Source organism: Schistocerca serialis, chromosome 1 (genome assembly GCF_023864345.2).
Source record: "Schistocerca serialis cubense isolate TAMUIC-IGC-003099 chromosome 1, iqSchSeri2.2, whole genome shotgun sequence".
Classification (NCBI taxonomy): domain Eukaryota; kingdom Metazoa; phylum Arthropoda; class Insecta; order Orthoptera; family Acrididae; genus Schistocerca; species Schistocerca serialis.
Window position 1 is genome coordinate 185,233,536 of NC_064638.1, and position 23,334 is coordinate 185,256,869.

Genomic DNA, 23,334 nt, shown 5'->3' on the forward strand with positions numbered 1-23,334 from the left:
CAGCATTCTTCTGTAGCACCACATTTCGAAAGCTTCTATTCTCTTCTTGTCCAAACTGGTTATCGTCCATGATTCACTTCCATACATGGCTACACTCCATACAAATACTTTCAGAAACGACTTCCTGACACTTAAATCTATACTCGATGTTAACAAATTTCTCTTCTTCAGAAACGATTTCCTTGCCATTGCCAGTCTACATTTTATATCCTCTCTACTTCGACCATCATCAGTTATTTTACTCCCTAAATAGCAAAACTCTTTTACTATTTTAAGTGTCTCATTTCCTAATCTAATCCCCTCAGCAACACCCGATTTAATTTGACTACATTCCATTATCCTCGTTTTGCTTTTGTTGATGTTCATCTTATATCCTCCTTTCAAGACACTGTCCATTCCATTCAACTGCTCTTCCAAGTCCTTTGTTGTCTCTGACAGAATTACAATGTCATCGGCGAACCTCAAAGTTTTTACTTCTTCTCCATGAATTTTAATACCTACTCCGAATTTTTCCTTTGTTTCCTTTACTGCTTGCTCAATATACAGATTGAATAACACGGGGAGAGGCTACAACCCTGTCTCACTCCTTTCCCAACCACTGCTTCCCTTTCATGCCCCTCGACTCTTATAACTGCCATCTGATTTCTGTACAAATTGTAAATAGCCTTTCGCTCCCTGTATTTTACCCCTGCCACCTTCAGAATTTGAAAGAGAGTATTCCAGTTAACGTTGTCAAAAGCTTTCTCTAAGTCTACAAATGCTAGAAACGTAGGTTTGCCTTTTCTTAATCTTTCTTCTAAGATAAGTAGTAAGGTTAGTATTGCCTCACGTGTTCCAACATTTCTATGGAATCCAAACTGATCTTCCCCGATGTCAGCTTCTACCAGTTGTTCCATTCGTCTGTAAAGAATTAGCGTTAGTATTTTGCAGCTGTGACTTATTAAACTGATAGTTCCGTAATTTTCACATCCGTCAACACTTGCTTTCTTTGGGATTGGAATTATTATATTCTTCTTGAAGTCTGTGGATATTTCGCCTGTCTCATACATCTTGCTCACCAGATGGTAGAGATTTGTCATGACTGGCTCTCCCAAAGCCATCAGTAGTTCTGATGGAATGTTGTCTACTCCCGGGGCCTTGTTTCGACTCAGGTCTTTCAGTGCTCTGTCAAACTCTTCACGCAGTATCTTATCTCCCATTTCATCTTCATCTACATCCTCTTCCATTTCCATAATATTGTCCTCAAGGACATCGCCCTTGTATAAACCCTCTATATACTCCTTCCACCTTTCTGCCTTCCCTTCTTTGCTTAGAACTGGGTTTCCATCTGAGCTCTTGATATTCATAAAAGTCGTTCTCTTATTTCCAAAGGTCTCTTTAATTTTCCTGTAGGCAGTATCTATCTTACCCCTAGTGAGACAAGCCTCTACATCCTTACATTTGTCCTATAGCCATCCCTGCTTAGCCATTTTGCACTTCCTGTCGATCTCATTTTTGAGACGTTTGTATTCCTTTTTGCCTGCTTCATTTACTGCATTTTTATATTTTCTCCTTTCATCAATTAAATTCAATATTTCTTCTGTTACCCAAGGATTTCTATTAGCCCTCGTCTTTTTACCTACTTGATCCTCTGCTGCCTTCACTACTTCATCCCTCAGAGCTACCCATTCTTCTTCTACTGTATTTCTTTCCCCCAATCCTGTCAATTGTTCCCTTATGCTCTCCCTGAAACTCTCTACAACCTCTGGTTCTTTCAGTTTATCCAGGTCCCATCTCCTTAAATTCCCGCCTTCTTGCAGTTTCTTCAGTTTCAGTCTGCAGTTCATAACCAATAGATTGTGGTCAGAATCCACATCTGCCCCTGGAAATGTCTTACAATTTAAAACTTGGTTCCTAAATCTCTGTCTTACCATTATATAATCTATCTGATACCTTTTAGTATCTCCAGGATTCTTCCAGGTGTACAATCTTCTTTTATGATTCTTGAACCAAGTGTCAGCTATGATTAAGTTATGCTCCGTGCAAAATTCTACAAGGCGGCTTCCTCTTTCATTTCTTCCCCCCAATCCATATTCACCTATTATGTTTCCTTCTCTCCCTTTTCCTACTGACGAATTCCAGTCACCCATGACTATTAAATTTTCGTCTCCCTTCACTACCTGAATAATTTCTTTTATCTCGTCATACATTTCATCAATTTCTTCATCATCAGCAGAGCTAGTTGGCATATAAACTTGTCCTACTGTAGTAGGTATGGGCTTTGTGTCTATCTTGGCCACAATAATGCGTTCACTATGCTGTTTGTAGTAGCTAACCCGCACTCCTATTTTTTTATTCATTATTAAACCTACTCCTGCATTACCCCTATTTGATTTTGTATTTATAACCCTGTAATCATCTGACCAAAAGTCTTGTTCCTCCTGCCACCGAACTTCACTAATTCCCACTATATCTAACTTTAACCTATCCATTTCCCTTTTTAAATTTTCTAACCTACCTGCCCGATTAAGGGATCTGACATTCCACGCTCCGATCCGTAGAACGCCAGTTTTCTTTCTCCTGATAACAACGTCCTCTTGAGTAGTCCCCGCCTGGAGATCCGAATGGGGGACTATTTTACCTCCGGAATATTTTACCCAAGAGGTCGCCATCATCTTTTAATCATACAGTAAAGCTGCATGTCCTCGGGAGAACGATGTATAGACATCAAAAAAAGTGATTAAAATTCCTTTAGTGTATTATGCAGCGTCATTGCTAAAAGAAAACAAAAATAATAAACTGAAATCGACGTTTCGGCCGAATTGAAACGGCCCTCCTCAGTCGTGCACTGAGGAAGGCCATTGCAATTCGGTCGAAACGTCGGTTTTAGTTTATTATTGTTGTTAGTTTTTAGCAATGACGCGGCAAATTAACCAGAAGAATTTTAATCACTATGACACCGGCCGCGGAAGCCTAAGTTCTTACATCAAAATTAGTTTTGAATCATCCCGATTCCCAAAAGTCCAGAAAATAGACGTTGGCTGTGTATATTGTATCACAGACGAAGTCCATTTCACTGTTCAGATATGTTACTAAACCCGCCGAAAGATGTTAACAACTACGCATGAGCAGCGCCTATTAGACGGAGGGGATCCGACAGCAGATCAGTTCCAGTCATTCCACCAAGAAGAAGGTACACAGCTCGTGCTTAGTTCAGTTATGCCTAGATGGTCAATACCGTGGTTCGATCGCATCCGCATTGTTACTTTGTGCCAGGAAGGGCTCTCAACAAGGGAAGTGTCCAGGCGTCACGGAGTGAACCAAAGCGATGTGGTTTTCACATAGAGGAGACCCTCCTGTGGGTCCGGGGATTAGAATAGGCCCGAGGTATTCCTGCCTGTCGTCAGAGGTGGCTAAAAGGAGTCCCTCCCCCTCAAGGGGGTAGTTAGCGCCTGCATCCGGAGACGGACGGTTCCACGACCTCTATTTGCGGTCATTTTGCTTTTTCACTTCTCGTTTCTTCCTTCCTTTGGTTGGTTCCTTTCTTTGCTCTTCTCCACCTCACTGTCTTCCTTAATCTTTCCCCTGTCTTCTTCTCATTGCCTCCTTCTCCTTGCCTTCTCATTGCCTCCTTCTCCTTGCCTTCTCATTGCCTCCTCCTCCTTGCCTTCTCATTGCCTCCTTCTCCTTGCCTTCTCTGGTCTCCGCCTCAGCGTTTCAAACAGTCTGTCCTCTCTCTCCCTCTCTCTCTTCTTTTTCCTCTTCTTCCTTACTCCCTGTGCGCGCCTCAAGGCCGACCCACGCGTTCGCACGCGTAGCCGGTGACGGGGTAACGCGTAATTCCCCGCCCAGGGTAGACATGTAAGGCACGCACGTACCCCCTGGTAAAGGCCAGGCCCAGCGAGGGGTGATTGCCTGAGCTGATACCTTCTGACCATGCCGATTGGTCCCTTCGTCTGTTTCTCGGCAGGTGTGACCTGAGGTGTAAACATTCACCTAAGGTGGGAGTGCCCTCTGAGAGGGTCCCCACAAGGAAGGAGCGCGCCATCGGAGATGCTGGCAATCATGGGGGATTCCTCCACAATGGATTTCATTCCATCTCTCTCGACTTCTGCCCAATAACGGAAACTTGACCAGCCACCAGTGACAAAAGTACTACCGCCTGCCCCACAGTTCCTCGTCTTCCTCGATCTGAGGACGGAAAGGACTTTTCCTCTGTCAAACCTTTCGTTATCCAGAAGGGCGTAGATGCCATAGACGGATCTGTCAAATCTTGTATCAGGTTGCGTAACAGTACCTTATTACTAGAAACTGAGAGCGCCTTTCAGGCACAAAAACTGCTTCGGGCCACACTCCTGTACACGTTCCCTGTCGGGGTGGAGGCTCATCCAACTTTGAATTCGTCTCGTGGTGTGGTCTATACTAGATCCCTCGACGGATTGACTGACGAGGAGATTAAATCTTTCCTCGCTGAGCAGGGCGTGACGGCTGTCCATAGGGTCATGAAAAAGGTCAACAATGACCTTGTACCGACCCGGACACTTTTCTTTACCTTTGATAGTGTTAAGCTGCCATCGCGCATGAAGGCGGGCTACGAGGTTTTTTCTGTTCGCCCCTATGTCCCGACACCTACGCGCTGCTACCAGTGTCAGCGTTTCAATGACACTCCACAGTCTTGTTCCAATGCGGCTAAATGTGTCACTTGTGGCTGGGATGCCCATGAGGGTGACTGTCCACCTCCGTCTCCTCGTTGTGTGAACTGTCAGGGTGACCATGCCGCATCCTCCCACGACTGTCCTGTCTATAAGGAAGAACATTGTATCCAAGAAATTCGGGTCAAAGAGAAAGTGTCCACCTCGGCTGCTCGCAAGCTATTGGCTAGTAGGAAGCCCACGCTGCTCCCAGCGGGGAAATACAGTACTGTCCTCGCCTCTCCTCGGACTACCAGGGAGGTGGCAACCCAGACATGCGATCTGACCTTCAGCACCACGGTCGTCCGTTCGGCCAGTGCTAAGATCGCACGGTCGACGTCTCGTCTTCCTCCCATCACCCCACAGACACCAGCCCCTTCATCAGCTTCTGCTAAGACGAAGACCCAGAAGTCTGATGCACAGGCCTTCAAGAAGGAACCGTCCCGTGCAGACTTCCTACGTACCTCGACCTCCCAGCCTTCGACCGGTACTTCCACCAAACGACCCTCCAAGAAGGCTCATAGGAAGCACAGTTCTCCTTCTCCGCCACGGCGCATTTCTTCTCCTGCGCCACCCAGCGGTTGCCGCCCCAGGCCGTCATCCGTTTCGCCTGGCCGCACCGCTGGTAGCCGAACATCTGGCCGTTCACCGGCGGAGGAAGCTCCCCCTCCCGGCCATCTTACCAAGATGGCCGATGAACCTATAGACCCAATGGACGATGACTGTCCGCCTACCGATAGCGGCGGCAGTGCTCGCTCGAAGCCAGGCCCTCAGCGGCCCTCGAGGTGACCCCTTCTTTCTTTTCTTCTTACGATGGCACTTATTCACTGGAATATTCGCAGCATTCGCTCCAACCGAAAGGCTTGAAGTTGCTGCTCCGCTTGCACCATCCGCCTGTCGTAGCCCTCCAGGAAACGAAGCTACGCCCATGCGATCAAATTGCCTTGGCACACTACACCTCTGTGCATTTTGATGTACCCCCTGTGGTAGGTATTCTGGCTCATGGAGGGGTTATGTTGCTGGTCCGGGATGATGTTTACTACGATCCCATCACATTCGACACCCGCCTGGAGGCAGTTGCCATTCGCATTACTCTCCCCACTTTTACATTTTCCATTTGTACCATCTACACTCCATCGTCATCTGCCGTTACCAGGGCAGACATGATACAGCTTATTGCTCAGCTACCTGCCCCATTTTTGTTAACTGGAGGCTTCAATGCCCACCATCCCCTTTGGGGCCATCTGGCATCCTGCCCGAGGGGCTCCCTGTTAGCAGACCTTTTCAACCAGCTCAATCTTGTCTGCCTCAATACTGGCGCCCCTACATTTCTTTCGGACACATCTCACACCTATTCCCATTTATACCTCTCTATATGTACTCCCCAACTTGCACGCCGGTTTGAGTGGTATGCACTTTCTGCTACATATTCGAGCGACCACTTCCCATGTGTTATCCATCTCCTGCAGCATACCCCCTCCCCGTGCTCATCTAGTTGGAACATCTCCAAAGCAGACTGGGGGCTCTTCTCTTCCAGGGCGACCTTTCAGGATCAAACCTTCACAAGCTGCGATCGTCAGGTCGCACACCTCACGGAAGTCATTCTCACTGCTGCTGAATATTCCATCCCTCACCCTACTTCTTCTCCACGTCGCGTACCGGTCCCCTGGTGGACCGCTGCATGTAGAGATGCTTTACATGCTCGTCGACGTACTTTACGCACCTTTAAACGCCACCCTACAGTGGCGAACTGTATCACTTATAAACGATTACGTGCACAGTGTCCTCTGCTCCAGGGCCTGTTTCTATTCATATTCAGATGCTGAAGAACCTTTCTCATGTGGGTGAAGGTTTTCTTCTTCGTACTTACAATCGCATCTGGACTGAGGGACATGTTCCCGCATGCTGGCGCGAGTCTATTGTTGTCCCGATTCCTAAACCGGGGAAGGACAAGCACTTGCCTTCCAGTTATCGACCCATCTCGCTTACCAGCTGTGTCTGTAAAGTGATGGAGCGAATGGTTAACTCTCGTTTGGTTTGGCTGCTCGAGTCTCGACGCCTACTTACCAATGTACAATGTGGGTTTCGTAGGCGCCGCTCTGCTGTTGACCATCTGGTTACCTTGTCGACCTTCATTATGAATAACTTCTTGCGGAAGTGCCCGACCACGGCTGTGTTCTTTGATTTGGAGAAGGCTTACGACACATTTTGGAGGGCGGGCTTCTCCGCACCATGCATACATGGGGTCTTCGCGGTCGCCTCCCTCTTTTTATTTGTTCCGTTTTAATGGATCGATAGTTCAGGGTACGTGTGGGTTCTGTCCTGTCCGACACCTTTCGCCAGGAGAATGGGGTGCCACAGGGCTCAGTTTTGAGCGTCGCTCTCTTCGCCATAGCGATCAATCCAATAATGGATTGCCTCCCAGCTGACGTATCAGGCTCCCTTTTCGTGGACGATTTTACCATGTATTGCAGCGCGCAGTGTACACGTGTCCTGGAGCGCTGTCATCAGCGTTCTCTTGACCGTCTTTACTCCTGGAGTGTCGCCAATGGCTTCCGTTTTTCTGCCGAGAAGACGGTCTGTATTAACGTCTGGCGCTACAAAGAGTTTCTCCCACCGTCCTTACGACTCGGTCCCGTTGCTCTCCCATTCGTGGAGACAACAAAATTTTTAGGTCTTACATTTGACAGGAAACTTAGCTGGTCTCCACATGTGTCATATTTGGCTGCCCGTTGTACCCGTTCTCTAAATGTCCTCCGTGTTCTCAGTGGCATGTCGTGGGGAGCGGATCGAACCGTCCTACTTCGTCTATATCGGTCGATCGTCCGCTCCAAGCTGGATTATGGGAGCTTCGTATACTCCTCTGCACGGCCATCCATCTTACGCCGCCTCAACTCAATACAACATCGGGGTTTACGACTTGCGATCGGAGCGTTTTATACTAGTCCCGTAGAGAGTCTTCATGCTGACGCTGGCGAATTGCCACTCACCTACAGGCGCGATATACTGCTTTGTCGGTATGCCTGTCGGCTACTGTCAATGCGCAACCACCCGTCTTATCGTTCCTTTTTTGACGACTCTCTCGACCGTCAATACGGGTTGTATGTCTCTGCCCTGCTACCCCCTGGAGTTCGCTTTCGTCGCCTCATTCAACACCTTAATTTTTCACTCCCTGCAACCTTTCGAGTGGGCGAGAGCCACACGCCACCTTGGCTCCAGGCTCAGGTTTGCGTTCACCTTGACCTCACCTCGCTCCCAAAAGAGGTTACCCCCGGTTCGGTCTACCACTCCCGTTTTGTCGAAGTTCATTCGAAGTTCATTAATATGACCTTCATTTATACAGATGGCTCAAAACCAATGACGGGGTCGGGTGTTCCTTTATTGTCGGGGCACAAAGTTTCAAATACCGGATCCATGGCCATTGTTCGGTCTTCACAGCTGAGCTCTTTGCCCTCTACCAGTCTGTTCTTTACATCTGCCGCCACCGACATTCTGCTCATGTCATCTGCTCCGTTTCCCTGAGCGCCATCCAGAGCCTCAGTGATCCGTATCCGGTTCACCCTTTCGTGCACCGGATCCAACGCTCTCTTCAGCAGCTGGTGGACGTCGGTTCTCCAGTTAGCTTTATGTGGGTTCCTGGCCATGTCGGTATCCCTGGGAACGAAGCTGCAGATGCCGCAGCCAAGGCTGCGGTCCTCCAGCCTCGGACAGCTTCTTGTTGTGTCCCTTCGTCGGATTGTAGCGGGGTAATTTGTCGGCGCATTTTATCGCTGTGGCATGCCGATTGGGCTGCACTTACGGACAACAAGCTTCGGGCCTTGAAACCTCTTCCCGCGGCTTGGACGTCCTCCTCACGCCCTTCTCGGCGGGAGGAGGTCGTTTTGGCCCGGTTACGCATTGGCCACTGCCGGTTCAGCCATCGCCATCTGCTGACGGCTGCGCCGGCGCCGTTCTGCCCATGTGGGCAATTGCTGACGGTCCGCCACATTTTAACGTCCTGTCCGGATATTAACACACTGCGTCTTGATCTTGGCCTGCCATGTACTCTATATGCCATTTTAGCGGACGACCCACGAGCAGCTGCTCCCGTTCTTCGCTTTATCAACTTGACAAACCTCTCTAAGGACATTTGATTATGCTGTTTTTTAATCCTACGCCTGTCAGTCTGTCTTTTATCCTGTTTTCCCTTTTAGTTGTTGTTTTAAACTTCTGCCTTGCGGTGCATTCTTAACATAGTCTGGGCGCTAATGACCATTGAAGTTGTGCGCCCTAAAACCACAAAAAAAAAAACCATAGAGGAAATAGAGAGAGACAGGAACTGTCGATCACCTGCCTCGCTCAGGCTGCACAAGCACTACTACTGCAGTGGATGACCGCTGCCTACGGATTATGGCTCGGAGGAAACCTGACAGCAAAGCCACCAGGACGTCGTGTTTCGACTCAAATTGAGCGCAATGGTCTGCATGATGCAAAGATGGACCTAGCCATGGACGTCGAGATTGAAGTCGCGCAACTACGACACCATGCCACGCGATGCAGATGGGCCCAACAACATGCCGAATGGACAGCTCGGAGTTGGCATCACGTTCTTCTCACCGATGAGCGACGATTGTCTGGTTGAAGGTATATGCGACAGAGACGTGTTTGGAGGCAACCCGGACGGTCTGAACGCCTTAGACGCACTGGCCAGCGAGTGCAGCAACGTGGAGATTTCTTGCTGTTTTTGGGTGGCATTATATGGGGCCGCAGTACGCCGCTGATGGTCATGGAAGGCACCGTAATGGCTGTACTATACGTGAATGCCATCCATCCTCAGACCGATAGTGCAACCATATCTGCAACATACTGGCGAGGCATCCGTCATCATGGACGAAAATTCGCGCCTACATCGTGCACATTTTCTGAATGACTTCCTTCAGGATCACGACATCGCTCGACGGAAGTCGCCAACATGTTCTCCAGACACGAATCCTACCTAACATGTCTGGCATCGATTGAAAAGGGCTGTTTATGGAAGACATGACCCACCAACCACTCTGATGGATCTACGCCGAATCGCCGTTGAGGAGTGGGACAGTCTGGACAAACAGTGCCTTGATCAACTTGTGAATAGTATGCCACGACGAATAAAGGCGTGCGTCAATGCAAGAGGATGTGCTGCTAGGTATTAGAGGTACCGGTGTGTACAGCAATCTGTACCATCACCACTGAAGGACTTGCTGTATGGTGGTACAACATGCAATGTGTGGATTCCATGAGCAATAAAATGGGCGGAAAAGATGGTTATGTTGACCTCTACTCCAGTTTTCTGTACAGGTTCCGGAACTCTCGGAACCGAGGTGATCTGAAACTTTTTTGATGTGCGCATTTAATCATCTAAGACGGGCAGGGAGTTACAAATCCTGTCTCCAATGAAACATAGTAAAGAGCACTCGTTGTCCAAAGAGCGGATGCTAAACATAATTACGTACATGGAAGATCATCCGCAACATTCTACAAAAAAAGCCATTGAGTATGTCTTCCGCAATTTGATGTGCATAGCTTCGTATCATGTCTTCAAATTCCGTGGATCTGTTTGAAGAGAACTAACAGCGGAATCGAGCAGAAAATTTGTAGATGAGATAAACAAACTTATCGCATCCTTGAGCAAGGAATTTGTTTTCAACTCCGACCAATCGGAATTAGAAGAGGAAGTGCTCTTGAAAGGAAGGCCGGAAATCAGAAGTATCAAGAGTTATATCAAGATCAGGTAACATCGATGACTTAATGCACTCGAATACAATTCTGCTGACTGTTAATCTAGATGGTAGATTCACTTGAAAGTTATTTATTGTACTGCGAGAGGTTGGAGGTGCTCCGCGCATTACGATTTTTTTCCCGTGTGCGTGAACTTGCAAGGACAGTAGAGAAAATTTACGTCACAGCAAGCAGGACTGGGGAAAATGGGGATAAGAGAACTACAACCATGAATGAGCACTTCATTTTGCAAATAGGTGGTCAAAAAAAACCTACTTTTGCTTGATTCCTGGTCTGCGTATAGACATCATACTCCCCTAAAGCAAACCATGCCTCTTGAGAAATGTATGAAATTGCAGTTCATACCACCAGGAAGCATTAGACAAACTCAACCTCTGGATGTTTGTTTTTTCTTTTCTATAAAACGTATGATCGCACTGTCTGCAACTACGTCTTAAATGTTAGCCTGTTTCCACGATACACTATTTCGCATTTGCTTGCTTGCCACCACATTCCATCACTTCTTAGCACCCCGTTACACCAATATGATTCTATACGCATTTTCTAAAGGTGGATACCTCGTTAAATGTCCTGTATGTTTTTTACCTCCCAAGCAGTTTCTATTAGACCTTGATGGTGTGATCCTTTTCAGATCACTGTGGCGCGCTTTTATCAGTTGACGTTCATTGCACAATTAAATGATTCAGGAAATGTTCAAAACGATGTCGACCACATCCATTTTGTGAAGTGTAACACATACATCTCATAGACGTTTGACCTCTGCGCCAGGAAGGCAACAAAAATGAGTATCCGGGATGTGCACAATGTGAGTCACTAGCAACTAATATACTTCCTGTCATTGTTGCTGCCATAACGGTTTCAAATGAACGTCACTAAAGAGTGAACTTGCGAACTCACACTCACGGGGTTCCTTGTTAGATGCTAAAAAGTTTCTGACCGTCAAGGGACCGTAAACCTTGGCACGTGACAGAAACGATTGGAGGCATGAAGTTGATATTTCTATGAAAAAGATGTCTTGTTGTCCGCTTGTCTGTCCGTCCGACAGCTAAGTGATCCCATAGTGGTTCGGTTTCTACTGACGTAGATACAGAACCCCAACATTTATATTACATAGACAAGGCCGAGGTTCAGGCAGAACAATTCAAATGGTTCAAATGGCTCTGAGCACTATGGGACTAAACATCTATGGTCATCAGTTCCCTAGAACTTAGAACTACTTAAACCTAACTAACCTAAGGACATCGTACAACACCCAGCCTTCACGAGGCTGAGAAAATCCCTAACCCCGCCGGGAATCGATCCCGAGAACCCAAGCGTGGGAAGCGAGAACGCAAACGCACGACCACGAGATGCGGGCGTAGAACAATTCATTGTAGTAAACAAATTATATTCATTGGCACTATTTTGCGAATTCTGTCACAGGATACGTAATTTATTGCAAGATGAGACTTTGGTATGTTTGGTATTAACTAAGTGATTTACTCAAAATGGCTTATCTTTCGGAAAAATTAAAAAGTTAAATACAACAGCCAAAATGATTACGGATCTATAAGAAATTAATGAATTCATGTCGCATTTATTCATCCAATATTGCTTAAATTTTTCACATTATGATCGGAATCGTAGAGTTTTCACAAATTTGTACTACTGCAACCAGCTGAATTTCGAAGTCTAATTAATAATTCGTTCATAGAACAACATAGATCTGTGTAGTGAATGTAGCGACAGTTCAGAATTCTCATTTCACCAAGAAATTGAAATTTGTGTGGTAATAAGAATGTGCTGAGCGCTTCACTTCCACATGCGAGAACAGTACATTGCAATAAAATATACAATTCAGCGTAATTGTGTGTCCAAAGGCAAGAGCATGTTATATCATTTACTTAATATAGGGACGAGGAGCAGTAACGACGAATGAAAGCAAAATTCAATTTTTTAGTTTTTTATGTGCATTAAACGAATCCTACGTGATATACAATTCTTTGCTTGGCACTGGTTATATTTTTCTTTCTCTCCGTGTCTAGGTTTATGTGAGATAAAAGAGCGCCGCCTTCGATATTATTAAAAATACACGGTGCTTTATCTAAATTGCACTGTTAAACCTTGTGGAAATCTAACCCGTACTCAGAATGTCGAAGAAGGGAGAAACGTTGCGGAAACGGAAAACAACGAATATTTTCCCAGTAGATGGTACGCGTCGTTTCGTTAATGGTATCGGTTACAAACGACATATATTAAGCCACATAAAATGACTGCGATGTGCAATGTGCACGATCGCACAAGTTTGGCATTCAACAGTTCTGGCAATGTTAGCTAGATAAGGCCATCCAATATGGCAAGGTCGTACCACATCGGGCGGGGAAAGTCAGCTTTTAATTTCCATGAGACCAAAAGCCGGATAAAAAGCGAATTATCTATTTTAACTGTCATGAGTGCAAAAGCCGTGTAAAAAGCAAGATTTAAACTGGTTTTTACGAGTCGCGAGATTGGTCTAAGACATACTCGACATGCTGTGTACGTAATCTGCCACACATTCCTATTTAGAAACAACATGTTTGACAACAGATCGGAGTGCTTCAGGGGTCACGTTCAGAATGCATTGCCCAATGTACGCCTTCAGTTCAGTTACTTGTGTGATCTGAACACTGAGAGCAGCATATTTCATGCATTCGTACAGCCAGGTGTCTGACGGATTAAGATCAGTTGATCTGGACGGCCGGGCTGCAAGGAAATAATGTCTGCGAAGCCAGTGAAAAAGGTGCTGCTGAAGAATTTTGGAGATGTTAAAATTATCAATGAGCTGAGTAGCGACGTCTTACATGCCCACACATCCTCATTTTTGAAGGACTGAAATGACGTTGGGGCACAAAAGACTCATAGCGTTTATCAGTGACGATCCAGGTAACAGCTGCCACAGGACCAATCTCCTCGAAAAAGATGGCCCCAAGATAAACTTTGCCGTCAACCCACACCAGACAGTTTCGTCTGCAAAATGAAGCAGTACCAGTTGATGTGCAAGTGCGTTTTCGGTTGCCAGTTCTCTGTATTGAGGTGTCCTTGTTCCTCGTTTGTCCACAGAATGTTCAGTGGTGACTCACTGTCTGACATCCATGCGAGCAAGAAATTCCAGAGCTAACTGACAGATCAGCTAGAAGCAAACACTTAAAATCCCACGAAACATCCTGCATTCCAAACCATACAAAATAACCCATGTTATGTGTCATGCCCGCAGACATGTCCAACGCTTGGGCTGCACCGCGTCCACTGCACTTCCGCACACCAAGCCTCGACACTCCCTGGAATGCTGTGGCCACACCTGTTACTCCTAACGTCGTATCAGTGATTTCCCTTTCTTTGGAACATTTATTGCGAAATTTGTCAGGACAGGTTCTTTTGAAGTGCAGTCATATTCTCCAAACACAGACGACGCCCTTTTTCACACCCCTGAGTGCCTGGAACCTTACAGCGCTACTAGCGCACAACCGCCCCTGTTGTCAAAGAGTTGTTCCAGTAGCGTGCACTACGTTATTCAGCGTCTGATACCAACTGAGCAGTGTATGCCGCGTCTTTTATTTTGCATATGCTTCCTCTTATAGCGCCATCTAGCAGTAAAATTTTGGCTAACTTTTGTTTTATTTTCGTTACGTTTCCCTCTTATTCGGAATATGAAGCTGAAATTTGACTTTACTTATGACCACCCATATTCCTTGAAACGGAAAGCGAGTGAAGTTTCAATTATTAAGCTATGTAAAAAACGAACGTACGTGAGTGTAGATACTGTCGTACATCACATTCGAAAAGCGAGCGGAGGTGGTGACATGTTTGTGACATACAACGCGTGTAGTGCATGGTAATGTGCGTCTTCACATTTTTAACTTTCATAAATGTCTTGACGAGCATGGCCGAGCGGTTCTAGGCGCTACAGTCTGGAACCGCGCGACCGCTACGGTCGCCGGTTCGAATCCTGCCTCGGGCATGAATGTGTGTGATGTCCTTGGGTTAGTTAGGTTTAAGTAGCTCTAAGTTCTAGGGGACTGATGACCTCAGAAGTTAAGTCCCATAGTGCTCAGAGCCGTTTTGACGAGCATCTGAAAGCACATACGGAAGTAATGACAGTCGATTCTGAATCACGTATCTATTGGTTTATATGCATTACACCTGATGATTAGAAAGCCACGGCAGAGTTTATTCCACATCGTACTCAGCCGATGTTGAGCTGAAATATATAATGAGCTTACTGTGGACGGGACTTGAAACTGAAATACTTTCCTTTTTTCCCATTCGACACTCCCTATGGAAGAACTTGATTATTTCAAAAACTAACAGATGATTCAAGAAGAGATAAGAGGTCTCAGTTCTTTATTACAGAGAAACTATACAAAATACGGAAACACGTGGCGCATGGCACCGGATAAAGGAGTGTTCCAAGTGTTGAAAGGGCTGGGGACTACCACCACAAGAGAATTGACCTTGTGTGTTGGAAGTCAAACATCCCAACGTGCATTCCGTCGTCGATTGGGCAAGAAACTGTCTCTGCACAAGCAGATTTATAACTGGCACACAAAATTCCTAGAAGTTGGTAGGATATGGAAAGGGAAGAGCAGTGGTCGGCCACGCCGTCTGATGAGAATGTCGAGCGCATCCGAGAGGCGTTCACACGGAATCCTTTGACATGAAGGTCAGCCCAGAAGCTTCAACTTCCACATCCTCAAGCAATGGTTGGTGTGTTCTGAAACGACGCCAGCAGCTGAAGCCTTACGAGCTGCATGTACTGTAGCAGTTGCGTCACGTCGACCATAACAAGAGGTATGAATTTTGCGTTTCAAATGGCTCTGAGCCCTATGGGACTTAACAGCTGAGGTCATCGGTCCCCGAGAACTTAGATTAGTTAGGTTTAAGTAGCTCTAAGGACATCACACACATCCATGTCCGAGGCAGGATTCGAACCTGTGACCGTAGCGGTGGCGCGGTGCCAGACTGAAGCGCCTAGAACCGCTCGGCCACTCCGGCCGGCTTTGCATTTCAGTTCTCCAGGACATGGCAGAGTATACTTTTTTTCCGAACTACTCTACTTTACCCCTTATATGAGAGGACGATTTGTGCGAAAAGAAAACAGCCGTAATGTATGAATTTGAGGCTCACAATATCCTGGTGCCGTCGTCGAACTTGGAGGATAATCGAAACCTAATGTGTTTTGCGCCGTTCCTGTTCACAAATTTGTGATCTTTCTTTTTCGCAGAGTGAACTATCACTTGCCATTTCATATCATATCTGTACACGATGCAAAACTGGAATCTTCATAAAGCAGAGGAAACAATCAGTGATACAATTTTTAAGCAAGACGGCGTCCCGCCTCACTTTCACCTGCAGGTGCAGCGTTACCATTATACCAGCATTCCACGACGTTGGACTGGGCGAGATGGACAAGATCTTGTTCATTGCTTTTGGCCTCCCAGATCACCAGAATACACATTTTCCGATTTTTTTCCTGTAGGTTTTATCCCACCCACGGCGCCTTCTCTTCAAGAGCTGGGAAGTGGAATTGTTGAAGCTGTCGATTCATTAAATGGGGATCTGTTGAATCGTGTGTGGAATGAAATGGATTGCCAGTTCAATGTTTCTCGAGCAAAGCATGGTGCTCGGATTAACTGTGTAGAGGGAGGTTGTTTGTCCGCACATACGTTATATTTCAATTGTTTATTGCTAACAATGAAAGAATTTCGTTTGTCACTCTGTTTTCTTTTTCATCTTTGAAATACCCTGCATTTGAGACTAGTTTTGCTTATGATGCAAATTCTGAGTTGCTGCAAGTAGTAACACTGTACACAGAGGCGCTTTGCAGAAACGTCGGTAAATGTGTACACAGTGTTTTTGTGACGTCAGTGCGCCCCTGGCGTAATGTGCGGCTGGCAGTGGTTGTGTATTCAGGCGGTGCGCTCAATAGCCGTGGCGTCTCCGGCGGCGTGTTTACTCAAAGTGGGAGCCGCTCGGCTGTGTCGGCTGCCGCCGTTTCGTGTTTGCTCTACCGCTTACCTGACCGGCCGGGGATATCGCAGTGGCCGGGCAGAGTACCGCCTAACAACTGCTGGCGACTGACCCCTCTAGGGTAAACATCAGGCTTTAATGAATAACACGATTAGCTACCGGGATTCCGGTAACCGCATACTCAAACACCTCTCATTTGGAGAGTATTAAAACTATCGGCAGTCTGAAAGCCAACCGCTATCACTTGAAATTACCTCCTGAAGTAAGAAGAATCCTGTGTGTCGACAACAATTAGCCTCCGCAAGTGCAACGGAAAACACACATGCCTCTGAGAAATAAATATTTGTTCAGTACTGCAAAGGGGTTCGTCTGCATAGCTCACAATGGAAACCCAAGCTATGTCGCTCTCCGATACAAGATAAACAGAACGGTGAAAGAATGGCGATTCAGTATAGGTATTCCTTTATTTTCAGCCAACGGCCATGCCGCAGTGGACACACCGGTTCCCGCCAGATCACGAAATTGAGCGCTGCCAAGCTTGGCTAGCAATTAGATGTATGCCCATTTGGGTTTGCCAAGCGCTTTTGGTAAGGGAGCTACACTCAGCCCTAGTGAAGCCAACTATGTAGGTACGTGACTGGAGCCGCTACATCACAGTCAAGTAAACTGATAACGGCCGGGAGAGCGGTGTGCTGGCCACATGCCCCTCCATATAAACAGCCGTTGACGCCATCGTTTGTGTGTGACATGGCGGCCTTTATGTACAACTGGGCATTCCGAGGCCTGTTCGAGCAGAGTATTTACTGTTCGTATCTAATTCAAAACAGTTTACGAGAAAATGGTCAAATTTTCTGCAGCACTTTGCCACTCCTCTACGAACTCACTCTTTTTAACGATGCGTGAGTGACCTGACAGAGAACATTGTTGTATTTGAACAGTAGGCATGAAGTCTCCAAACTAAGTGCTTTGGTTTTCTTTAGTTGTCGCGATAATATGAATCAACAGTACTTCTGATACATAGTGTCTGATTCACGATATAATCATACAAACAGTCAACATACGACCGTGTTCTGCATTGATGATGGCATTCCGATCAAAGGACAACCATGCCAATGACGACTTCAGGGCATCTTTCGAACGGGGTAGTGTTTGACTTCGTCACTGGGATTTTGGATGTGGCACTTCCCAGCAGAGACGGTGCAGTACGGCACAGGAAAAGACACCTACCAGACTATCTACGGTGGAGGACCTTAGGAAGAATGGCAGCAAGACAGTGGCGAACTGATGTGGACCTACGGCTTAAAGTGAATCGTTTTGTTGGTCTTCGGGATACAGTTTCGGTGGGGATGCCTTGTTTCTAGGATGTGGACATAGTTTACAATGTCCACATCCTAGAAACAAGGCATCCCCACCGCGTGTTACATCAGAAAGATAAGACGTTATTTGTCTGCAAGGGCACAACGGTAGCGTATCAGTACAAACTACTGCACGACAGCGGGCATCCGACCTCGCAGCATCCACAGGACAAGTTCCATCGAGGTAAACGGTGTATAGAACGATTCGGCAAAGTGGCCTCTATTGTTGGAGACCTGCTGTATGTGTGCCTCTGAGACGTCATCACGAAAGGGAAGGTCTAGAATGGAGTCAGGAACATGCTACCTGGATGGACGAACATTAGGCCAACGTTCTTTTCGCAGTTGAGTCCCGATTTGGTCTGAAGAGTGATTCTCGACGGATTCGCATCTGGAGGGAACATGGAACACGATCTCGGGACCAAAACATTGTGGAAACAGGCCGATATCGGGTAGGATCCCTAATAATGTAGGCAGGGATTTTTCCGACCATTAGAACACTTTTCATAAGACTGCACGGGTGAATTGGCAAGGTTTAACTGTGGTAAGGTGTCGTGACGAGTTCGTGGGTCCTCATGTGCGGTTGTCGTGAAATGCTGTGAGCCCAGACTTCGCACTGTTGAACGATAATGCTCGACCTAGTACAGCATGGGTTGTTGGTGTTCTTTCGGAATCAGAAGGTATTGCACGCTTGACATGACCTGACCGCTCTCCCCATTTGAATCGCATGTCTGGGATGCACTGGGGAGACGGGTTCCCTAACATCCACCAACCACGTGCTAACAAGTCTGCAGGAAGAACGAGCGTTATTGCGTCAACATGAGATTGATGACATTCACAGGATACCCTGTCGTCGTCAGATCTGTGTTGCGGCCAAAGGTGGTCACACACCATACTGACAAGGGAACCTCCCCATCGCACCCCCCTCAGATTTAGTTATAAGTTGCCACAGTGGATAGACCTTGAAAAACTGAACATAGATCAATCGAGAAAACAGGAAGAAGTTGTGTGGAGCTATGAAAAAATAAGCAAAATATACAAACTGATTAGTCCATGCGCAACATAGGCAACATCATGGTTACAAAGAACCCACGAGCGCCGTGGTCCTGTGGTTAGCGTGAGCAGCTGCGGAACGAGAGGTTCTTGGTTCAAGTCTTACTTCGAGCGAAAATTTTAATTTTTTATTTTCAGACAATTATCAAAGTTCAGGCACTCACACATAATCAACTTCGCTCTCCAAAATTCCAGGACATGTTCAGATTTGCTTAGACATATGCAGGATTTGACGATCTACACTCGGAAAAATTTGAAAACGTGAAAACATGTTTTGGCAGAGCACAGGGAAAAGTGTGCGACTGTGAGACTTTTGGATTCATTTGTTGCAGTTTATGTGACAAACTCTTATGTTGTCGTCACTTTTTTGGGAGTAATTATCACATCCACAAGAAAACCTAAATCGGGCAACGTAGAAGAATCTTTTTACCCATTCGCCAAGTGTACAAGTTAGGTGGGTCGACAACATATTCCTGTCATGTGACGCACATGACGTCACCAGTGTCGTATAGAATATATCAGACGTGTTTTACTGTCGAGGAATCGGTTGACCTATGACCTTGCGATCAAATGTTTTCGGTTCCCATTGGAGAGGCACGTCCTTTCGTCTACAAATCGCACGGTTTTGCGGTGCGGTCGCTAAACACAGACACTAAACTTATTACGGTGAACAGAGACGTCAATGAACGAACGGACACGTCATAACTTTGCGAAAATAAAGAAAAACTTTTTCGCTCGTGGGGAGATTTGAACCAAGGACCTCACGTTCCGCAGCTGCTCACGCTAACCACGAGACCACGGCGCTCCTGAGTTCGCACTGTCCTTGATGTTACTTATCTTCGCGTGGACTACTCAATTTGTATATTTTGCTTATTTTTTTCATAGTTCCACACAACTTCTTCCTGTTCTCTCGACTGATCTGTGTTCAGTTTTTCAAGGCCTGTCCACTGTGCCAACTTAAAAGTAAATCTGAGGGGGGTGCGATGGGGAGGTTCCCTTGTGAGCACATTAACCAGTTCTCGGAATGTGTGTGTGTGTGTGTGTGTGTGTGTGTGTGTGTGTGTGTGTGTTAAAGTTCACTGTTCTTTAGATTGTTTCTACTTTAATATCACCTTTTTAGAATGTTATGTGGCAAAATAAAAGCAACATCGCCAAATTTCTATTTGTTTCTTTAATTTTTTACACCAGTGTCTAATGAATTCATTGACAAAGGAAATAAACAGTTTATGATGATAGTCTATTTTAATGAGATACGGAGTTGACAAAAGTCATTTGATAGTGAGGCGCACATGTAAAAATGGCCGAAGCATAACATACACAAGGTATAAAATGGCAGAGCATTGGCGGAACACTTCTGCTGAACACTTTCAAATGATCTGTTGCGTCCACATCCCGTCGAGTTACTGCACAACGCCAGGGAAAAAGGAGGTCCAACATGAGATTATACACTGAGGTCACAGCAGTCACAGCATACCTCATAAAGTTATATCATTAACAGTAACTCAAGCAACAATACAACCATTCTAGAGTATCAATGTTTGTTTAGATTTTTACTTTTATGCGGCAAGCGCATCACAAGATTGCGGGAACACACACAATTCACAACTGGAATTGTTGTCAGAATTGTTCTGAAAACTAGTTTCACGATCTGTCGATAATTTCGTGGTGAAGCGCGCATATCATAGCATTTTCTCAAAATATGGAGCGAGCAGTTGGTAATGAATCAAGGTGTGTAACTGCGTCGCTTCTTCATCTGGTTTCCCTTTGATGTACAACGGGAGCCGGGCACCTCTGTAATCGGCGAATGTAATTATTCTCCTGTCGCGAACAGTATGTACTGCGGACTTCACATAACGGCATACATTTCGGCAGAATTACATTTAACGAACATGTCGTTATTCCGATGTCACTGACAAACAGCCCATCATATAACGAAGGATGGTTTTGCCCTTCCCACGGGGCGGCAACGTGAAGAAACGGCTCCACTTTTACATAAGGTCGCAAAACTGTCGTTAACTAATGAAAGGTTTCATTTATGACCTTTCGCGATTTTGTAGCTATTGCACTTACATTATGATTTCATTACGTTAATTGGTTTACGTCTTTATTGATTAGACGACCAAATTTGTCCCTAAATTCGTATTTTTCTGCCACTCGAGAGTAAGTCCGAAGTCCTCTTCTGGTCGCATCATGTCATCCTCGGTCTTCCCACAGTTCCATTGCCTCATGGTTTATAAACCGTTGCTAGTTCATGAAATCTTCGTGGTGATATATAAAGTACATGTTATCTCCATTTTTCGATATGCTGGATTGTCTTTCGGATCCTTGGTTGAATTCGTCCCTGATTACTTCATTTCCAATATTCTCTTGCGTAGTGCAGCCTTTCACAGACTTGTGAAGACGTACTGCAACTAGAAATATCAGAAATGAAATTTCACTTCTCAGCATTCACCTTTCAGGCCCTTGTAACACAGTAGGAACTGTCACGACTAGATAAAATGTCAGTTGTGTCCCTTTCCTTGTTATAGCCTTCGGATTTTTTCCTTATTGTGCCAAATGTACGCTCGTAAGTTTTCCTGTTATTTTATATCCCGAACTTCATTGTGTGATAAATCACTTCCTAAATATTCAAATTAGCTACCTGTCTATCGGTTTATTATTCAGCACTATATTTGTTCGTATTGAGTGAATACATAAAACACATGAACTGAACGAGATAAGAGTAATCAAGCAACAATAAATAAAACTAAAACCATGATAATTCCATTTGTAACTTAGCTTCGCTGTCTTGTATGATAACTCAACAAATAACATACTGTTAATGTATGTATTCCTCCCACCATTTATGCCTGACGTTGCGCTCTCTCTCTCTCTCTCTCTCTCTCTCTCTCTCTCTCTCTCTCTCTTCCATTCTCTGATCATTTCATCTATACAGACACAATTTAATGTTGCTAACATCTTGTTGTTGTGGTCTTCCGTCCGAAGACTGAGATGAAGAGGCTTTCACTGGATTGAGTAGCACGCAGATCTGCATCAAACCAGAGTAACTACTGCAATCTACATCACTGTGACTCTGTTTAGTGTACTAATGTCTTCGTATCCATCTACGATTTTTGCCCCACGAGCTTCTCTCCAGTACTAAATTGGTGATCCCTTGATTGTTGTAGTCCCTTCTGTCTGCCCGCCATTACTGAAGCGCCACCTTACGGTTGACTAATCAGTTTTCCTTCCACATTCCATTCTTTCAATACTGCATGAACAATGTTTGACAAACCTTCATCAGTTTTATCTCCAGAAACACCATAAAATCCAACGAATCTTTCCTCAATTTTGTCTGCAATACAGTACCTGAATATTATACTCATTTGACTCTTACATGATACGTCTAATGTTTCATCAGCCTGAATCGAAATGAAATTGCAGTTCTAAATTTCAGATTTTATTTTCTCATTAACTGCCGGAGTTATCATGTCTCTTACATCATTCTGTATATCTGGAGACGTTCCTTTAAAGGTTGAGGATGATGACAGATGGTCTCGGATTAACTGCTCTCCTTGAGATAGTAAATCCAACAGTTCCAGATAGTTACCTTTGTTGCTGGAGGATTCGTCTTCTCGATGGTCGCGAAGGGCTAGTTCTTGTTTACAAAGTAATACAATTGCCTTTATAAGACGAGCCAATACTCTCCTGCTGTATGCAACATGTTCGTTGTATTTTATTTCTGTCAGACCAGCGACTTCAAAAAGGGCGTGCTCAATTCTACTTTTGCCCAATAACTGACAGGAACGCACAAAAACATCAGACATCAAAACGTCACATGCAGAACAAAGAATCATTTCAAAGTTCTGTTGGTGGTGAAAAGGAATGATGCAATGAGAGCATTTGTACAATAAAGAAGACATATATAAAAATATAATCTGTTATTAACTGCATTCGCAGTCAGCCAAGCATACTTTTCGTACCAGGCTGTCTGAAAAGTTCGGTTTTGTTTGGCTTCACATAAAACGACACTGAGTATAGGAGTAGGTCGTTCGTCCTTCAATTCGCACTTTTCTTCGTACGTTAATGTAGAAAAAGGCGTTTTTATTAAAAATTCTGTAGGGTGTACAGTTGCTGGCTCACTCATATTGGCGACACAACGAAAATATGCACTAAAATCACCCAAGAATGACTATGAACACAAACCGCGCGACTGTTCACTTCCGTGTTAAAAGCCAGCATAGAAGCGGCGGAGACTAGTCTCGATACCCGCTAGCAAGTGCAACGCACCAGCCTTCGTGGAAGGGGAAGTGGAGGGGAGCCGAGAACGCTCAGGCGCACACAGTCTCTGCCTCCCTTCCCTTACCTGGCTGAGAGCAGTTGAGTCTCAAGCAGGCAGATACACCAATACTCAGGGTGCGGCGGCGCGGACTACAATGATGTCTTCGCACATTTAATGCTCTTAGTAGATAGTTGTTTATATTTTTGTTATCAATTAGTATTGCATCTTTTTTAAGCACGAATACAGGGGAGACTAA